The sequence below is a fragment of the Sceloporus occidentalis genome, unplaced genomic scaffold, assembly GCF_023333645.1.
Source record: "Sceloporus occidentalis isolate IW3139 unplaced genomic scaffold, rSceOcc1.0.p SCAF_2, whole genome shotgun sequence".
NCBI classification, from domain to species: Eukaryota; Metazoa; Chordata; class Lepidosauria; order Squamata; family Phrynosomatidae; genus Sceloporus; species Sceloporus occidentalis.
This window is the reverse complement of record NW_028316982.1, coordinates 48,438,157-48,456,565: the sequence shown is the minus strand read 5'-3', so window position 1 is coordinate 48,456,565 and position 18,409 is coordinate 48,438,157. Positions and strand designations below refer to the sequence as shown.

Here is an 18,409-nt window from a genome sequence, read left to right as displayed (position 1 = left end):
TGATATCACTGAACCATGCAATTTATCATCACATTAGAGCTAATATGTACATTATGATAGGATGGTTACTTTCTCCCCCAATCTCTTCATCCAAGATTGCTTCATGTATAAGCGAGATAGCAAGCCAGGAACTAACCAAATATTGCAGCATCTACTACAGTGATAAAAAGAGATCCAAAATGGACATAAAAATAATAATTCAGTTATAACATAAACAAGAACAGAAGCCATGCATGCATGCATATATGCTAACTTTGCATCTGGAATGAAGAACATTTTGATCCCAATGGTTGGATTCCAGTTTGGGATGGATCATTTAAAGTGGATCATGATAGTGGTAAGGGCTCTTGGTGTGAGTTAAGGTGAAAACAAAGTATGTGGGGCCAGATGTAATTTTTTACATATTTAGACATTTCCCACCATGTATTCAAAATACATTTTATTTCTAATTCAAATTTCTAATTACTTAATTATATTAATATGAGTTGTCTTCAATCACCATTACAGATAATAGGAGAACTGACTTGCAGACTGGATGGGGAAAGCCTGTAGGCCATATCCAGCCAAGGGGATGGGGGTTTCTGATCCTGGGACCATTGCATCCCACTCTTAGGAACACAATAACTCTACCTATTCTATCACTACTACACCCTTATTGTTCTACCCTAACATGTATGGGTTTAATGTGAACATATAATTTTTTTAAAAAAAACATATTTATTATCACATAACTTTTAATGGTATAAAACAACATACACACTACACAACTAAGACAGTAGTCACAGATAGCAATATAACAAAGGAGAAGGGGAGCGAATGAAACTTCCAACTTCCTAGATGACACTTGTAGTTATCAAATTATTCTACTTCCTTTAAATATACATATAGGATACACTTCTACTTGTTACTGCATTCTACTATTCTTCAAATCTTAAAACTGCTATTTCCCTTCAACATTTCCTCATAAAAGCAATTACTAGTTCCCAAGCTTTTAAAAAATTATTAAGAGACCTCTATGTAATCAAATTCATTGATCAATTTCAGCAAAGTCATACAATTTTATCAATCATTTGTCTTATGATGGAATATCCACATTCTACCATTTCTGTACATAAAGTATTCTTATGGCTGTAACCACATAGTAGATGATTCTTTCCTATTTCTTTTTTATCTGTTTGTCCAGTAACCCCAATAGAAACAGTTCTGGATTCAGCTGAAATTTAAAGTTCAAAATGTCTTCCACAATAAAATACATCAATGTCCAATATTTTGTCACCTTATAACAAGTCCACCATATGCAGTGGTCCCTTGGCTCATGCAGGGGATCCGTTCTGGACCCCCTGCGTAAGCCAAAAAACGTATAAGCTTGAGTCCCATTTGATTGAATGGGGCTTGTGCTCGCGGGGCTGGAGAGTGTGTGTGCCGCGGGCATTTGCGCCATTCCCTCTCCCGTCGCGCGGCTTCCACATAAGCAGGAAGTCGCGTATGGGGCGCCCACCTATAGCGCGGGCGCACTGTATGATCAAAGTCCTCTCCTTTTCATTACATTTCCAACATATGTTAGTGAAACATTTATACATTGTCAAATGTCTTTCTGGAGTCAAGTATCATTGGTACATCATTTTGTAAAAAAATGTCTGCTGTCCTGAAAATTCAATTTTCTGTGCAAAAAGTACATTTATCATGTAGAATAAGTCATGAAGTGAAAAGATTCTTGTATGTCATTCTCTTTTCAAATTCCAAATTTTACTATTTTAGAGTGGGAGATAGGTGGAGAGTGGGGGGTGGAACTGAAGGGAACAACAACTGGGTGAGCAAGTAGTATTTTAGAAGGAGATTTGGGCTGGAACAAAAATGTTTTCAAGAAAAGCAAAGCAAAAATTCTTTAATTTTTATGGGATAAATGTTTTCTATTTGATTGCAGTGTGATAATGTGGGTGGAGAACAATCAGATCCATGGGTGACAGCCTCCTCTGACAATAGTGATGGGAAAATGCCCAAGGGGGTAGAATCACACTCTCTAAAGTGGAAATGAAGTCCTCAGCTTGGCACTACTTTCTCATCTTCATTTTCAAGTCTTTCTCTCCAGTCATCTTCAGGATTTGGGTTTACAGTCTCAGGGACATCACTTCCATCCCCCCGGACATCTCTGGCCTCACTCCTTATAGGCCTTTTCCCACTATTTGGCTTTAGGATCTGACCCTGCCTTCCCAACCTGACAGTGACACTACTAATTCTGCCTGGCAGCCCACAAGGCCTGCAAGCTCAAGATCTCAATGCCTCCTGCCTCCCACTCTGACTGTATACCTGTAGTAGTGGGCTTGCACTTTCCTTTGCCCCATGAGACTCTCAAACTCCCACTACCCACCATACTTAGCACAATGCCCTACCAGATGTTCAGTGACAAGGGGATTGAAGTAGTGCCATGGAGGATGGTGATGAATGAACTGTCAATATTCCCAAGCAATGGTGGGAAGCAGCACACCTTGTTCAAAGGATCCAGGGGGAATCATGCTCCTACAGATTTATCTATTTATGCTCAAAAAATGTCAATCAATAAGACCATTTTCTAAATATTCTGGAATATTCTTTACATTCCTAGTTTAGTGGGCTATATGAAAAATGACACTTTTGCACACACATATAGACCCTTTTAAAGTTCAGGGTGAGTCTGGCCATCACTATCCCAGTCTATCCATGTGCTTAACCAACACACTGGTGGAAAGGCACACATCTTCTTGATTGATCAAGAAGAGCTACACAGAGGTTACAATCCATATGTTCTTACCCGCAGAGGCAAAACCTGTGCATATATTTCTCTGCAACATCAATGTCTGTCCCATCTTCTTCAAGGGCAAATACTGTACAGGCTAAGTGCCCCACAGAGTCAAATGAATGAAGGAAAAGAGGACACTGCTTGCAAAGCTTTACATGAGAATCTGAACCTTTCTTCCGCCATGATTTCATTTATCTATACAGTCTAGTTTTACATAATGTGTTGGGCTTAGGATCCAAGTTGTTAGATCCTTCTTAGCCAAGTTGTCAGAAACCCTTTAATTGTAGGTGTTTGGGACTGAAACTACAAGTCATGTGTGTTAACTCTTAAAAATATATACGTCTCACTTGCCAGCTCAAGAAGGTGATATTGGGAAGACATGCGTGGGGACATGCTGTGCATCCCTACCATTGTTCTTGCAAGTGTCATATGATCTCCATTCACTGGCATCTATAAATAGAACATGGACATCTGCAGATGGTAGTACTCCACACATTCACATATACATGAAGAGATCTCCATTCTGAAGATGCTCATGCTGTAAGTGCAGATGCCAGCCAGGGAAGAGGTTACACGATGTGTGTGACATCACAAGAGGGGTATTGGTTACTTCCCTGCTCCTGGCCCATGTTCTTCCATTGCTCCTTTCCTAAACAGTTAACTCGGGCAACAGAAAATACAAAAATATATAGAACGGAAAACCTGTAATTGTAAAGACACATTTGAATAATGTGTGTTTGCCTGTTGCTGCATATTACTGCTGCTAAAAATGCCTAATGTAATAAAATTATACCAATACGTATCTAAATATAAAAGTTTAATATCTAGTTAATGTGCAGGCATATATCATTGTAGGCTGAAAATGTAGTCAGAACAAGGTGGACCAGATCAGGCAAAGTTATCCAGAAAACTGTATTTTTGTAAGGCAGATTTCCTGTATTAATAATAATACTTAACTCTGTGAAAAAGCTGCAAATATATGATGGGATGGGTTTTTTTTTTTTTTACTATTTAATAAGCAATGTCTTATCATGGAGAATGAATTCAGATCTAATCATCACTGGAATTAAAACAAATATACATTATTTATCCTGTTTATTTAAATATTCAGATATCTGATTTTATGCTAGCTCTTCAGATGGATACACAGCTAATATGGGAAGTCACGATTATTTGTTAAAACAAAGTTAAAACAAAGCATCATTTATGCAAACAAGATGAGGGCTTCCATACAGTTAACTTGTCAGTAATATTAATGGGCCACTTTTACATTAGGCAGCCTTGATTTAGCCTCAGGCAGTTCTCTCGCAGCTACTCATTAAATACCAAGAAAGAGATGGCACAGAGAGATGATGATTTAAATAAAAAACAGTGTACTACTTTCTCATGTTCTGCTGTGAATAACAGTTTTTCTCCATTCCCTATAGCTTATGGGTTTTATCATGAAGTCATTGCATTATCTAGGACTTCTGCACATGTGGTACATTTGTGAGCCCATGGGGCAGAAAAAGCAAGACAATAACAAATGGTGTTTATTCTTGTTGAGATATTTCAGAGTGTGGTTTATTATAAAAACCTGTGTATGGCTCCAGATGTATAAATCTTTAACATCTCTGATTTTTTCTCCCTATCACCTCTGTACTACAGCCTACCTCACTTAATGAATATAAGATGCATTGGACCACAACTTTCATCTTACCCACCCAATACCACACTTAGAATTGTAGTCATAGTACAACACACTGTGACAGAGGTGAGTTGAGGAAAGCTATTTTACTTGCATCTTTTGTATTTATTGTATTTGCCCATTAAACAGGTTCTCTAGACATTGTATGGTGTAAGAAAATAAAGCTGTAATATTTTAGAGCCAGTGTGGCATAGTGGTTGGGTATTGAACTATGACTCTGGGAACCAGGGTTCAATTGCTGGCTTGTCCATGAAATACACTGGGTGACCTTGGGCAAGTCACACTCGCTCATCCTCAGGGGAAGGCAAAGGCAAACCTCCTCTGAACAAATCTTGCCAAGAAAACTCTATGGTAGGTTCAATTTAGGGTCACCATAAGTCAGAAACAACTTGAAGACACACTACAGAGCTTGTCAGATGAACTTTAAAACTGTCTCAAGCCTCCCAGGCTGCAGTCAGGAAGTGGGATGGAGGGAGGGGGGATTATTGCATGCTAAATTGCTGCCTGCCATCAGCCTGGGTCCCAGTCGTGCTTTGCCAGCAGTTTTTAGAAGCCGGAAAGCTTCCGACTTCGAAAAAGTGCTGGCGGAGTGCAGCTGGGACCTGGCTTGGATCCGGGCTGATGGCGGGCAGTGATTAGGCGGCGGTTTAGCATGCAATAATCCCCCCCTGCATCCCACTTCCCGACTGCAGCCTGGCTCCAGCACGGGAGGCTTGAGATGGTTTTAAAGTTCATCTGATAAGCTCCTACATCATCAACAACTGTAAAAAATGCATTACATATTTTAAATACTAAGAATCTAGCATATCCAAATCATGGTTCCAAGGCACTTTGGGAGGGAGAGTTGAAAGACAGAAAAGGTTCAAGGGACAGGGAGTGACAGAACACAGAAGAAGAAAGCTGATGACTGTACCTCAGAGAAGTTGTAGCAGGAGGAGGAAGAGAGGAAGAAAGAAAAAGAGGGATGAGACACAAGAAAGAAGTGTAAACAGGAAAATTAAGGACAAAGGAAAGGAAAAAGAAGATAAGTTGAAATACATTCAGGGAAATGGAATAAGGGCAGAGAAGAGAAGGAGAAGATGTTTAGAAAGTTTACCGATGTCCATACCTTGAGACTCTGGGTGAGGCTTGAGGTCTGGGAAGCCTAAATCAATGAAGATATTGTCATCCTGTGCTAATTGAACGTTGCATATGGAGTTAGAAAATGAAGGGAACATTTTTTAGTTCAATAAAAAAGGACAATTCACACTTCTCTGACTATTATGAAATAAAATATATTACTACTAATGACATTAATTATCAGATTACAGCTACAGGGCAGAATTAAGAAATATTTGTTTTGTGAAAACCCCAATTATAATAAAAAAAACATAAATAAGAATTTTCTGAGCTTGGGATTGTTTCCTGCTGTGTTGAATGACATCTATTTCAGGCATCTACTTTTTCTGCCAATCAGTCTGTTCAAAGAATAATGGTGTATAACTCCAGACCCAAGAGTCATGTATTTGACATGTTAATCTACCTGACAGGTTTCCAGCATCTGCAGTTAGTTTAACTACCAGGTCAGAGGCTGTATGACTCAAACCCTGGTTTTCTAGTCATGATTCCTGCCTGTTGAATTCTCTGAGCAGTCACTGAAAACTTAAGCCTTGTGAAGATCTGTAAAGAAGTGCTCAGCAATCTTAGGCCCCATTCATAGGGCATATAAAGCGACGTATTTCGCTGCGATTCTGACTCTGATTTTTTTTCTGAGTCGTAATCGAACCTGACCCATCATTCCATTAAAAATGGGTGCAAACAGACCAAGGGTTTTTTACCCCTGTTTTCGTTCCCATTGGTATTTTCCATGTGGTAATTTGAAGTGGGTTATTTTGCTCCCCGTTCCCATTGCCCTTCTGGGACCTCTTTTTTTTTAAAGCAGCTGTCAATCAAGCGCTTAATAAGCACTTGACATCACAGCCAATCAGTCGCATAGGTGCTTTTCCCCTCTGGGGAAGAAGAGGGAGCCTCTATTCCCCTCAAATCTATTCTCTGGAAGAGAGAAGCCACCTCTATTTACCCCAAATTCCAGGAAGAGAGAAGGAACCTCTATTTACCCCAAACCCTTTGCATTCGAGGCTCTTCTGTGTCTTCCCATAATTCCTCTGGAAGAGAGAAGGTGCCTCTATTTACCCCAAATCCCTTTGCCTGCCCCATTGCTCTTTGGGCTGTCTGGGGGGACAATCAAGCAGGCATGTATTGCAAAGACCATCTGCTGCTCAGGCGCTCAGGCAGAGGCAAAAAAAGAAAAAAGAATAGTTAAAAATGGTGTTCAATGGGTCTCTTCACATGTCGGTCTATGAATGTGGAGCAGGGGGGAGGTTGCAGGGGGTGTAATGGGTTTACTGTGTTTGGAGCTCAATGTAGCGCGATCGCCTTACCCTGCTTCCCACTCCACTGGGGGAAAGTCTATGCGAATGGGAGAAAATGGCGTTGGTAATGCAGGAAAGAGAACAAGTGGGTTACACCCCCAAACCAGCCTCTTGAGCCCTGCTCCTCCCATCCCCAAGTTTCCAAATCAGACACCTTTTGTTCCCATTCATTTGCCCCGAATCAGACTTGGGAGGCACAGAAAAACTCACTAAAAATGTGCTGTTAAATTAAACCGGTTTATCAACCACTGATTTGGGTTTTTCATAATTCAAATTCCAATGGGAACGATATCGGAGCAATGCGGATTGAATGCACACTCAAATGGGAACGATGCACCCATGATTCGTGTCCTGATCCACGTTATAAGCCAGTGGGAATGGGGCCTTAGCCTCTTTTCCAGTTGGCCACAGGTAGGGCAGAAATTCATTAGCTTTACAGCTTTATGCAATCTCAATAGCACTTCCTGATCTAAACCAATATGTGAATTGAAATACAGCTATACAACCATCTTTGCATTTTTCAGAAGTTGTAGGAATGGAAAGGAGATTCAAAAATATTCATAAAATAAGCAACCTCCCCCCCACCAAGTGTCAAGATACATAATGAGAAGAAATCTAAACAAATGAAAACATTCACAGTTTCAGACTTATTCTATGCAAAGCTCACATGTGATTATTTTGAACAGAAAATAGCATTTTCTGCATAAAAACACACACAACCTTTTCTGCCCAAAATTTGCACGTGCTTCGTCTGTGCAGAAGGGAGAAATCGCCTTGTGTGAATTTTTCAAAAACACGTGTGAATTGTTCAAAAATATGACCGAAACTGGAATAGTCTTTGAAAACTATGCAATGTTTTTAATACTTTCAGTGGGAAGAAAATTTCGGATTGCTACTCATTAGTGAAGAATTACATTCCTATCAAGTTGCATGTGCCTGTTCTTCTGTCCCTCTAAGACAAAAAAGATGGTTCCCTTTTAAAAAAAAAGTTTTTGTAAAGATCACTATCATTATTCATGCAGCCTATCCCAAGTATTCTGAGTACTTCTCATGGATCCTGTCCACATCTGTGGTCTGTACAAATTCAAATGGGTCTCTATAACTGGAGAAGAAGAGGCCAAAGTTCCATCAACTAGACCTGTATCAAGTATGGCTCACAAGTTGGCATGGATACTACTAATTTTATCTATGAAATATTGTCTAAATTTTCCTCAAATAAAACTAGATAGAACAGCTTCAGAGAGGATTGTCATGCCATACTCTTGTATTGGGAAATGTTTAATTTATTGGTTGCAGAACAGAATATATAATTGTATGATGCAGTATAAGGCAAAGAGATGTTGGGAGGGGGGAGAGGATGGAATACTGAAATGAATGCTAATTGGTGAAATGCATGAGGAGAGTTGCATAAGACTGGTGAATAAAAGTAGGTGAATGGCAATTAGACCATTATGTGTTTTGAGTGAGGCAGTTCATATTAATTAAGGAGTTGTTATGGTTGGTCTCAGGGGCAAACATCCTGTGATGAAACTTGCAAGAAAATCTCATCTTAGGTTCACGTTAGGGTCACCATAAGTCAAAAATGACTTGGAGGTACACAACAACAACAACAACTGGACTCAACAAAAGGGTGTGGAAGGTTTATGAATAAAAATTAGCCAGGCTTAGGAATATATGAGTGATTCAAAAGGGTCTGAGTTAGTGAGAGAGGGGTATGTGAGAGTGTGAGTGATGTTTTAAATGTAAATAAAGGATTGTTTTTATGTTTATACACTTTTGGTCTCCAGGAATGCTATCTAAACTGAAAGCTTGGTTTCAGACAAGGTGTTTGAGGTGGCCATATTGAATACAGAAGGGTGGTGTTGAAAGGTGAAAGGAAGAACCAGGTTTAAGAAGGGTTCTTTCCCATCATAACCTATGACAGAAACAGAAGTTACATAAATCCTCAGAGCATTCCTGAGGGCATTCAAAAGTCCCCATAGTTGTCTGAGGAGAACACGCACACAAGGAAGACAGGAGGAAAGTCCGCTTCCTCGCACTGGTGGCAGAGGATCAGAGATAGCCCCCATTTTTGATGACTGCAGTGAGCATGATGGAAATTTTCACATTTGGTGGGTTAAAGGGTAGAATCCCCATATTTGGCCACAGTGGTAAGATATCCTGAGCAAAATCCTTGCAATTGGTAGATGGATGGTGGCATAAGAGTTGTAAGGACCATTGACAACTCCTCTGGCAACGCTACAAGGATCTCTGATAACTCCATGAATGTTCCTTGAGAGTTCTATTTTCCATTTTGCAATGTGCCTTAATCTACAGTAGATGCTTTGCTTGTCAAAATCTGCCCACTCTTATGCTTTACGTCACTGTAGGCCATTTAGTATTTACATAATTTAATTAATTTTAATGTCTGCAAAGATGACATTTGCCCTCAACTTAGCACTGAGATAGTGCATAAAAATGGAAATGGGAAAACAGAACACTGGTTAAAATGTACACTTTTTAAACATTTCAGCTAGATTTTTCAAGCTTCTAGATCAATTTTCCCTACCCGCAGATCATCATCCCATGTTCCCAGGCAACCTACTTGGATCTCTGGCTTTTATCTCATTTTCTTTCCGCAAATCCAACCCCTTACTTCTTCAGTTGTTTTGAACCTACACTGCCTGATCATGTATTCATTCTCTGAATACACTCAACACTTTATATAATTTTCCAGTTTTAGATCAGCTTTTACTTGTCAGACATGCAAATATGGGACACCTGGGTCTTATAAGTGACCAACTGGGTCCATAATTGGCACCACAACCCTGGATAGTATTGTGAAAAATACATTTTTCTCAGCATGAAGACCTGTGTTGGTGCTACAAGATTTTGAGCAAACCTTATTAACACAAAATTTCCTATACTGTTTGCTCAAGAGACTACTTTAAAATAAAACTGTCAGTTGCTGTAATTTCTTATTAGGCTACTCCAGTTATTTCATCATTCAATATACGGATACATAGAGAGATAGGCAGATTGAACAGATATTACATTGTTTACACAGCACTTAATGATTCGGTGTATTTTTAACAAGGAAGCATAGACTAATTGTGCTCATTGTGTAGTTCAGGATTTTCTTGCTGCTGTAACTGGATAGTATTTATTCCTGAGGAATTTTCCTAAAATGTAATAAAATGAGATACATTCCATGTATCTACATATAATGTCTCTGTGTGAGGACAGAATAAGGGATGAGTTTGCGGAAACAGCTGATAATATAGAACCTTAATAAAGGACCTTCTGGTGTCAAGTTTTATCATTTAGTAGGCTTGAATTAATATGAAATGCACAGCTGAGGTACCTGTGGTTTGAAGTGCTTGAGTGACTCTTTTAATTGCCACAATCTGTTGTTCCTCTCAGATCTATTTGGAAAGGTGTTCAGTAAGGCATGTGTTTTGCTGATGAGCTGTTCTATGTCTTGTAAAGCTGAAATGTTTTGGCTCATGTCAGATGTTGGCACTGCAGATACTTAAAGGTTTAAGAAGAGGAAATGAAAGGATGGAGCCTGAATACTAACAAAGAGAGAAGTACAAATACAGTAATGACTCTTTGAAGCAATAGCATGAGGTAGGTTGTTATTCTGTGGTATTTTATCCTTAAAAAAACAGAGCCCAGAGATCTCCCTCCAGGAAACTACTGACATAACATTTGTGTAGCAGAATCCACTTATCCAAGTAGGTTGGATCACGACCTCAGGGCAGTCTGTTTTCATTATCCAAGACTATGAGGGTTTTTTTTTCCTTTTAAGATAAGAAATTTGGTTCAGAATGATTATTTTCTTGCCAAATTATTACAGAGAATCAGCAATAAACTGGAAATTCTGTTTCTTAATATTAATTGATTAATTTTATAATTAATTTATTGATTAACCATAAGTAATTTAATTGTCATTTGAGTTATACGCTGATAATCAACACAGGGGCCAATGCTCAGTGTTGTCATTCTTTCACAGCAAATTGCATTTGCAGTAATCTAGGTTTGGACTTTGCACAAATGGGCAATCCAGTACAGTCTCCAGTTGTGTAACTGGCTGCACAAACAGTTTCAGAACTGGTCACATAGTCAGTTGAAGTTGCTAAACTCCTTGCATAATAATAATAATAATAATAATAATAATAATAATAATAATAATAATTTGTATACTGCCCTGTGGTGAACCAATCCGGGCGGTTGACAACAGTAAATATAACAAGAGTAAAATATAAAATTAAAAACATTATAATCCCTCCTCTCCTTAAGAAAGTATTAAAAATATGACAGATTAAAAACACAATACAAAGCATAAAACATAATTAAAACAAACTAAAAACCCTGGTGTCCCTCTGGAGATCCTCAACCATCACTAAAGATGGGGCCACGAGAGGAAAGAGGGGATCAGGGAGCCCAGGCCAGGATGGTTAATCTGGAAAGGCCTGCCGGAAGAGATCCGTCTTGACAGCGTTTTTAAAGCTGTCTAATGATGTCAACTGACGGATCTCATCCGGCAGGTCATTCCAGAGTTTGGGGGCGACAGCAGAGAACGCCCTCTGGGAGGTCGCCACAAGCCTAGATTTTAGAGGCTGCAGTAAGTTCCTCCCAGAGGACCGGAGAACACGGGGAGGATTATACAAGCAGTAGTGTCTGGTAACAATAACAACAAATGTGCTATAGCTTGTATGTATCAGTGAATTCCATGAGCATATTGTTTCCCTCCAGTAACATTACACTGGATTCCCGTGAATGTATCCATTATCAATGAGTCTTGGAAATGAAGTTGTGGACTACAGAAGCCAGAATCCCCAACCACTGACCATGCTGGTAAGGGTTGATTCTAAGGTTGTCACTCAAAAAGAAAGGAGGCAGGTGCCTAAAAAGGTTTGGGGATCACTGATATAGAGCACCCTTGGGGCTTAAAAACACACAGATATTTTAACTTCCCATCCACTAGCTAAAGTAACATAAAGATTTTTACCAAGCAATGTTAATCATCTGGCAATTACAGCACAATGGTCAATGTCTCATTGCTCCTGATTGTACACCAGTCAGCCTGGCAAGTTTTATGGAAACAAAATGAGATAAAGTAAAAACTGATTGTACAGTCACCCTTTCATTTTGGCGGAATTGGAATCCACATTCCTCAGCCATTTGTGAACGGCAAACAGAGGGGGACAAAATGGGGTATGCACCCATGGGCACGCACCATTATTCAAGCCAATGGGACTTGAGTATCGTAAATTTTCCATTTTTGTGAGGTGTGTGTCTGGAAAGGATCCCCTGTGAAAATGGAGGGGCGACTGTAGTATAAAAGCTAGAAACTAAAGTATCATTCATAGATTCTGGGTTTCACACCCAAGATAATATGCAGTTCTGCTTGCTAAGTACACCTAATCTCCCTGTTTCTTGGCAGGTGGGGTATAAAGGGCCATGTGAGGTGATGGCTAATGTTCTTTTTCAAATTTGCACTGAATATTTTAAAACTTCCGATAAGCATTTAAATTAGAACAGATCTATACTACTCACACTGACTTCACTAAATGTTCCTGGCTCTTCGGCATCTGATAACTTATTTTTTAAAAAACCAGTGGGCTTATGCATATTGGATAGAAGGAGTATAATAAAAGTCTATTAATTTGAAAAGTCCATGAAATTCCATTAAATACTGTGACCCATATTTAGTAACCATAACAGAAAAACTTTCACATCTCTATTGAGTTGTCATATTGGTTTCTCACAGTTTTACTTTCCAATCCTTTAATAATATGTGCATACATTTTAATAACCCAAGCAGACATGCTTTGATTCCTGTTTGTAACAATAGCTTTCAAGATTAGTTAACAATCTTTTCTATGTATTAAAGATGTCCATATAAAAGAGTCATACTTGCTATCTAAAATGAAGTTCTCTGGCTTCATTAGTGTGATCTTTTTATGTAATATTTGACATTTGTGCAGCACATTTCCAATGCAAACTCCAACATTCCATATAACATTTCCAAGTCTTTGATCATTAAAGAGTGCCTTGTGGCTTCAGACAACATGCAGCAATATTTTTTCATTGTTCCAGACAGTTTTCTGCAAGAATGTATGTCTTTTAACCTCTAATAGATGACCAGTAGTGTGTTCTCAGCATGCACTGTTGTATAGAATCCACATTATTTATCTGAATAAGTACAAACTATGTGACACATACCAATTATGAATGGCCATCTCAAATATTATATGCTTCTGTAGAGGAAAATACAAACAGGTAATACACACATGTACACACAGTGATTATACAATGGACAATATCGCACAATAAATAATGAAAATATTATACAATAACAGAACTACAAGGGGCATGCAGATATTAATACATTTCTTGTGAAGTCTTGACAAAATGCAAATATGCTTATAACTCTTTCTGCTACCTGCATGTAACTCTTTTCAAACCCTATATTGATGTTTGAGATGATTCAGTGTTGGGCAGCATCCTATGTTCCTAATTTGTTTGAAGACACCTAAGGATATACCTCTAGTGAGAGCAATTACAACATGTGTATCAGTTACAAAATCTCTAGGTCTTTAGACTCTGAGCAGTCACATCTCCTTGATAGTTCATACATTTTGCAAGCATGGGATATGAGAAACAACCATTACTCTATGGTGATGGTCATTGCCTACATATATATCCAATTACAGGTTACACGTAGAAAGAACAGGAAAAAGAAATAAATATAATAAATACAATACAGTAATAATAAAAAGAGCTTCCCTTAAGACCATGGAAAACTGCCACCAGTTCAGGTTGGCACTTCTGAGTGAGACCATTCATTTCCTTCACAGTACAGTGATAAGAATAGTCTGGGATTTCTTTTCTTTTGCTCAATATTCAAAACAGCTCTGTTTATCTTGTAGGAAAGCTGTTACCATTCCTTTCCTGGACCTCTCCTCTGACTATATTTTCAGACGATGCTGTTGACCTGTTCACGTTTATGCCAATTTATTCTACTGCAGACAGAAAATGCAACTCCCACATCAACAAAGGAAACAAAATGAAATTCCACCCAGTAACAATAAGATGTGATCAGTATTTCCTCTCTGCTGAATGAATAATTCCACTCATTATGAATTTTGAAAAAAAAAAAATCCTTTCACAATTAACCCTTTAGGTTAATTAGCTTATTTGCAGCTTTTGGAAATAAGCCCCTTCAAGCAGAAACTAGAAAAGTCAATAACGGCTTAGACAAATGATCAAGTATGCTGATATGGACACAACCTGCTCCCTTTCAATTTAAAACACTCCACCAACAGTCTGCGCCCTCCCATTATATCCCTTGAAACTATCATCACTACAGAGGTTTTTCGATTTATGTTAGAATTACACGCACTATACTTTTCTTTTAAATCATTCTTGACTTTTACATAACCTCAAATATGCTTTCATTTAATCGAGGGCACACAAAACCCACTTTTGTTGCAGCGTTGTTGTGTGCTTTCAAGTTATTTCTGACTTAATGGTGACTCTAGCATAAGGTGACTTTATCACAAGGTTTTCTTGACAAGATTTGTTCACAGAGGATTTGCTTTTGTCTTTCTTTGAGGCTGAGAGAGCATGATTTGCCCAAGGTCACTCAGTGGGTTTTCATGGCTAAGCAGGGATTTAAGCCCTAGTCTCCAGAGTTGTAGTCCAGTGTTGAAACCTCTGCACCACATTGACTGGCTGTTGCAGCATTAGTGGAGGCTTGTATTTTGCTCTCAGCAGGCACAAGTAGTATGCAACATGCTCTGTGCAGGAGACATGACAATGAATTGTGTTAATATGTATACAGTGCACCCGTGTCACTGCTTCCAGCATACACTGGTTAGATCCAGACTAGGTTAGATCCATTAGACTTGCCTCCCCCTCTATTGATACCGATATCAAAATCGATTGATACCATCGCCCCTGTCCCCCCTCCTCTAGAGGAAGACTCATTTCTAACGCTAATCTGCCCGAAATTTTAGTGTATTCATATTGGGGGGAGGGGTCAGGTTTGGGTTTTTTTAAATTGTAATTTTTAATTGTTTGATGTTTTATTTATACTGTTGGAATCCGCTTTGATTCTTTTGTGAAAAAGCAGAATACAAATAGTAATTATTATTATTATTATTATTATTATTATTACGCTGAAAGCCATACTGGAAAAAGTGGCGGTGTGCGCCAGAAAGAATAATGGCACATGCGCTACTGTGTGCAGTCACAGGCACAAGCCCCATTGTCTTTAATGGGACGAGCATATGCAGAATTTCCCTTATGTGGGGGTGGTGGTCCGAAATGGATCCCTGTGTAAGGGAAGGGATCACTGTATAATGATTTGGTATCACAATAACACATATAGGCTGAGCTTCTATATCAGCACATGCTTTGCACATGCAGTCTTATGACAGGCCACTTCTGCTGTCACATCCCAGTATGGAGATGGTTCAGATCATAGAGAAGGAACCTGACTCAGTTTTGTCTGCGGGATGGGAAATGAGGATACACTCTTAAATGGAGTGAATTTTCTTCTCCCTTCCCCTTTGGAGTGCAGGGCAGCTGGATTTTTATGGTATGAATTGTCTACCTCTCCTTTCCAAGTACCTAAACCAGGGTTGATATGGAAACCACTCATAGATTTTTTAATTTGTTTTTCCTTTTCACAGGATATCACCTTTTCAAATCCCTACCCTGAACTTTAGATGGACAAATCTATCTCGGCTTCACTTTCACTTTCACTTTGAGATTAGGGTTTGATTTCCTGATCAATCATGGAAACCCATTGGGTGACCTTAGGCAAGTCACACACTCTCAGTTCCAGAAAATTCCATGATAAATTCATCTTAGGGTCACCATAAGTTGGAAATGACTTGAAGGCACACAACAACAAATTGATGTTAAAACATTTTCTTTTTACTGGTTTACAGATTTTTCTTTTTCGAATACACAAGTTAGATCTCCCTCTTTCCTCAGCTTTTGTTTCCAATGTAGAAATCACAGGATAACAATTTAGGTCTGTCATAGTTTTTTACTTCAATAGAACATTAGGATATTTGACCTAAATGGCAGTTCCCATTTGTAGTACAGCAGGTTTCAATCAAGTAAAGGAGCTTTAACATGACATACAATGCATAAAAATGGTTTGCTATTATGATCCTATTTCCCTGTAGTGCTGGACAAAGAGGGGTTATGATGGGCTATATAGGTCAGCATTCTATAGTGGCATTTCTTCCGAAAATGAAGAAAAACATGAAAGATATTAATCTAGACCCCATTCAAAATCTACAAGGTAGGTCATTTGTCAGCAAATTACTTTATTGTCAACTGTCTTTACTGTCTGGTATGGTCCTCCAGATTTGAGATGGAAATAATATTTAAATACACTGGAGGGAGGGGACAAGAAAAGGCTTCTTTTAATGTCTAGTTCCACTCCCTAAACAAGACCAATTGTCAAGTCCCTTTCTTGTTTTGTTCCCCCATCCTCAAATACACTCAAGGTCTACTTCCACCACCATCCCAGGTTCAGCTATTACCTGTTGTCCTCAAGTCTGGAAAGGGGCAGGTCAGGGAGGTGGACGGGCATTGTGGACTGTGTTCCACATGGCAAGGTTGTCTGCATTGAATCACCTATCAAAATACAGTTGGAGAGCTACAGCCTCCTCATTCCTCCTAACTTCTCCTCTCCCACTGTTGCATAGGAATAGATAAGAGCTTCCCCACTCACCCCCTGAATAGCATCAGGTGTGTGTGGGGGGGAGGCAAGGCTAAGAAGGATCATCACTTATCTTTCCCATCACCCCATTATATAGGGTGTGGGGAAGCCCCCCCCCCCCCCCCATACTGCTATCAGGGACCTTCTCTGCTCTTTAAGCTCCCTTGAAATACTGCATATTTTTAAGACTGCAGTAGGAATGAATAATGTAACACATCTTACAACTAGGCATATCACTAAATGATGTTAAACACACAGGTTTTTATTTCACCATTACTTTTGAAAGTTAAAAAAAAAAAACCTATCCATGTCACAGAAACACTTGTTTAACATAGGATAATTTCCATGGAAAAGGAGTCAAGATTTGATTCATACTAGTAATATCCTGTCATCCCTACATGAAATTCTAGGTGCAAGGTAATATACCATGTGCCAAGGATATGAGGTAAAATGAAGGAAATTCCTGGCAAACTGGCTCAATTACAATAAAACATATGAAGTCGGATTCAGGTGTGATTTTGTGATCTCATATTTTGTATAGTTAGATATTGCAATTTGGTTTTCAACTAGCAATTGCTTTCCACTTGGCAAAGGAATGACGCATGGCTGCATTTTATCACCTTATCTGTTTAACTTGTATGCTGAACATATCAAATGTTAGATACAGAAGAATGAAGTGTGAAAATTGATGGAAGGAACATCAACAATCCATGGTATATAGATGACATCATATTACTAGCAGAAAATAACAAAGACTTGCAGTGATTACTGAAGAAAGTTAAGGAAGAAAGTACAAAGACAGGTTTACAGCTAAGCATTAAGAAAACAAAAATAATGACCACAGATGATATACATAATTTTAAAGTAGACAATGAAGACATTGGAATAGTTTGAGTTTGTCCATACCTTGGCTCAAAAGTTAATCAGAACAGAAACTGCAGTCAAGAAATCAGAAGAAGAAGAAGACTAGGACTTGGATGGCAGCTATGAAGGAACTAGGCAAGATCATGGAGTCTAAAAATATATCACTGAATATTAAAGACAGGATGGCCCAGACTGTAATATTCCCTATTACTATGCATGGCTGTGAAAGAAAGCTGATAGGAAGAAAATCAAATCATTTGAAATGTGGTGCTGGGGAAGAATTCTACAGATACTGTGGGCTGCTAAAAAGACAACCAAATAGATCCTAGATCAAATCAAGCCTGAATTATCCCTAGAAATCAAGAAGGCTAAAATGAGATTATTGCACTTTGGACACATCATGAGAAAACATGATGCTTAGAAATGTGCACAGTATGCTAGGAAAGCCTGACCAACCTGGAAGAGAATGGCACTATTGCTTCTTGTGATCTTGACTCTATACCCCTGTTGATATAGTCTAGTAACAGCAGCTGCTGCTGCCTCCTTCTCCTTCACTTTCCTGCCAGTGCACCACACTGCTGACTCACTTTTAATTTGCAGTCCATTCAAACCCAAGATTCTTTTAACTTATGCCACTGTTAAGTATAACTATATTTATGCAACTGATCTCCCTTACCTAAATGTAAAATCTTTAATTGATCTCTGTTGAAGTTACAGCTGTTATTTTTTGCCCAGTTCTCCAACCCTTTAAGAATATATTGAAACTGTCTTCTAAGATATTAGCTACACTTCCAGTTGGTGTCACATGCAAATCTGATCAGAATACCTTCCATTAATTCCTCCAAATCATTTACAAAGATATTGAGAAACATTCATTTTAAGAGAAAACCCTTTGACATTCCACTTGTCAATACTCTTCAGAGACCATTGATGGGAAACCA

General features: G+C 38.7%; 1 protein-coding gene and 1 pseudogene across 1 annotated transcript in view; one reads left to right on the top strand and one right to left on the bottom strand.

Moving 5' to 3' along the window:
* LOC149318247 (glypican-5-like) overlaps nt 1–18,409 on the bottom strand; it is a 514,926-nt gene that overhangs the window by 141,063 nt on the left and 355,454 nt on the right. The window lies entirely within an intron of this gene.
* Nucleotides 329–9,150, top strand: LOC149318248 (INO80 complex subunit E-like; annotated as a pseudogene).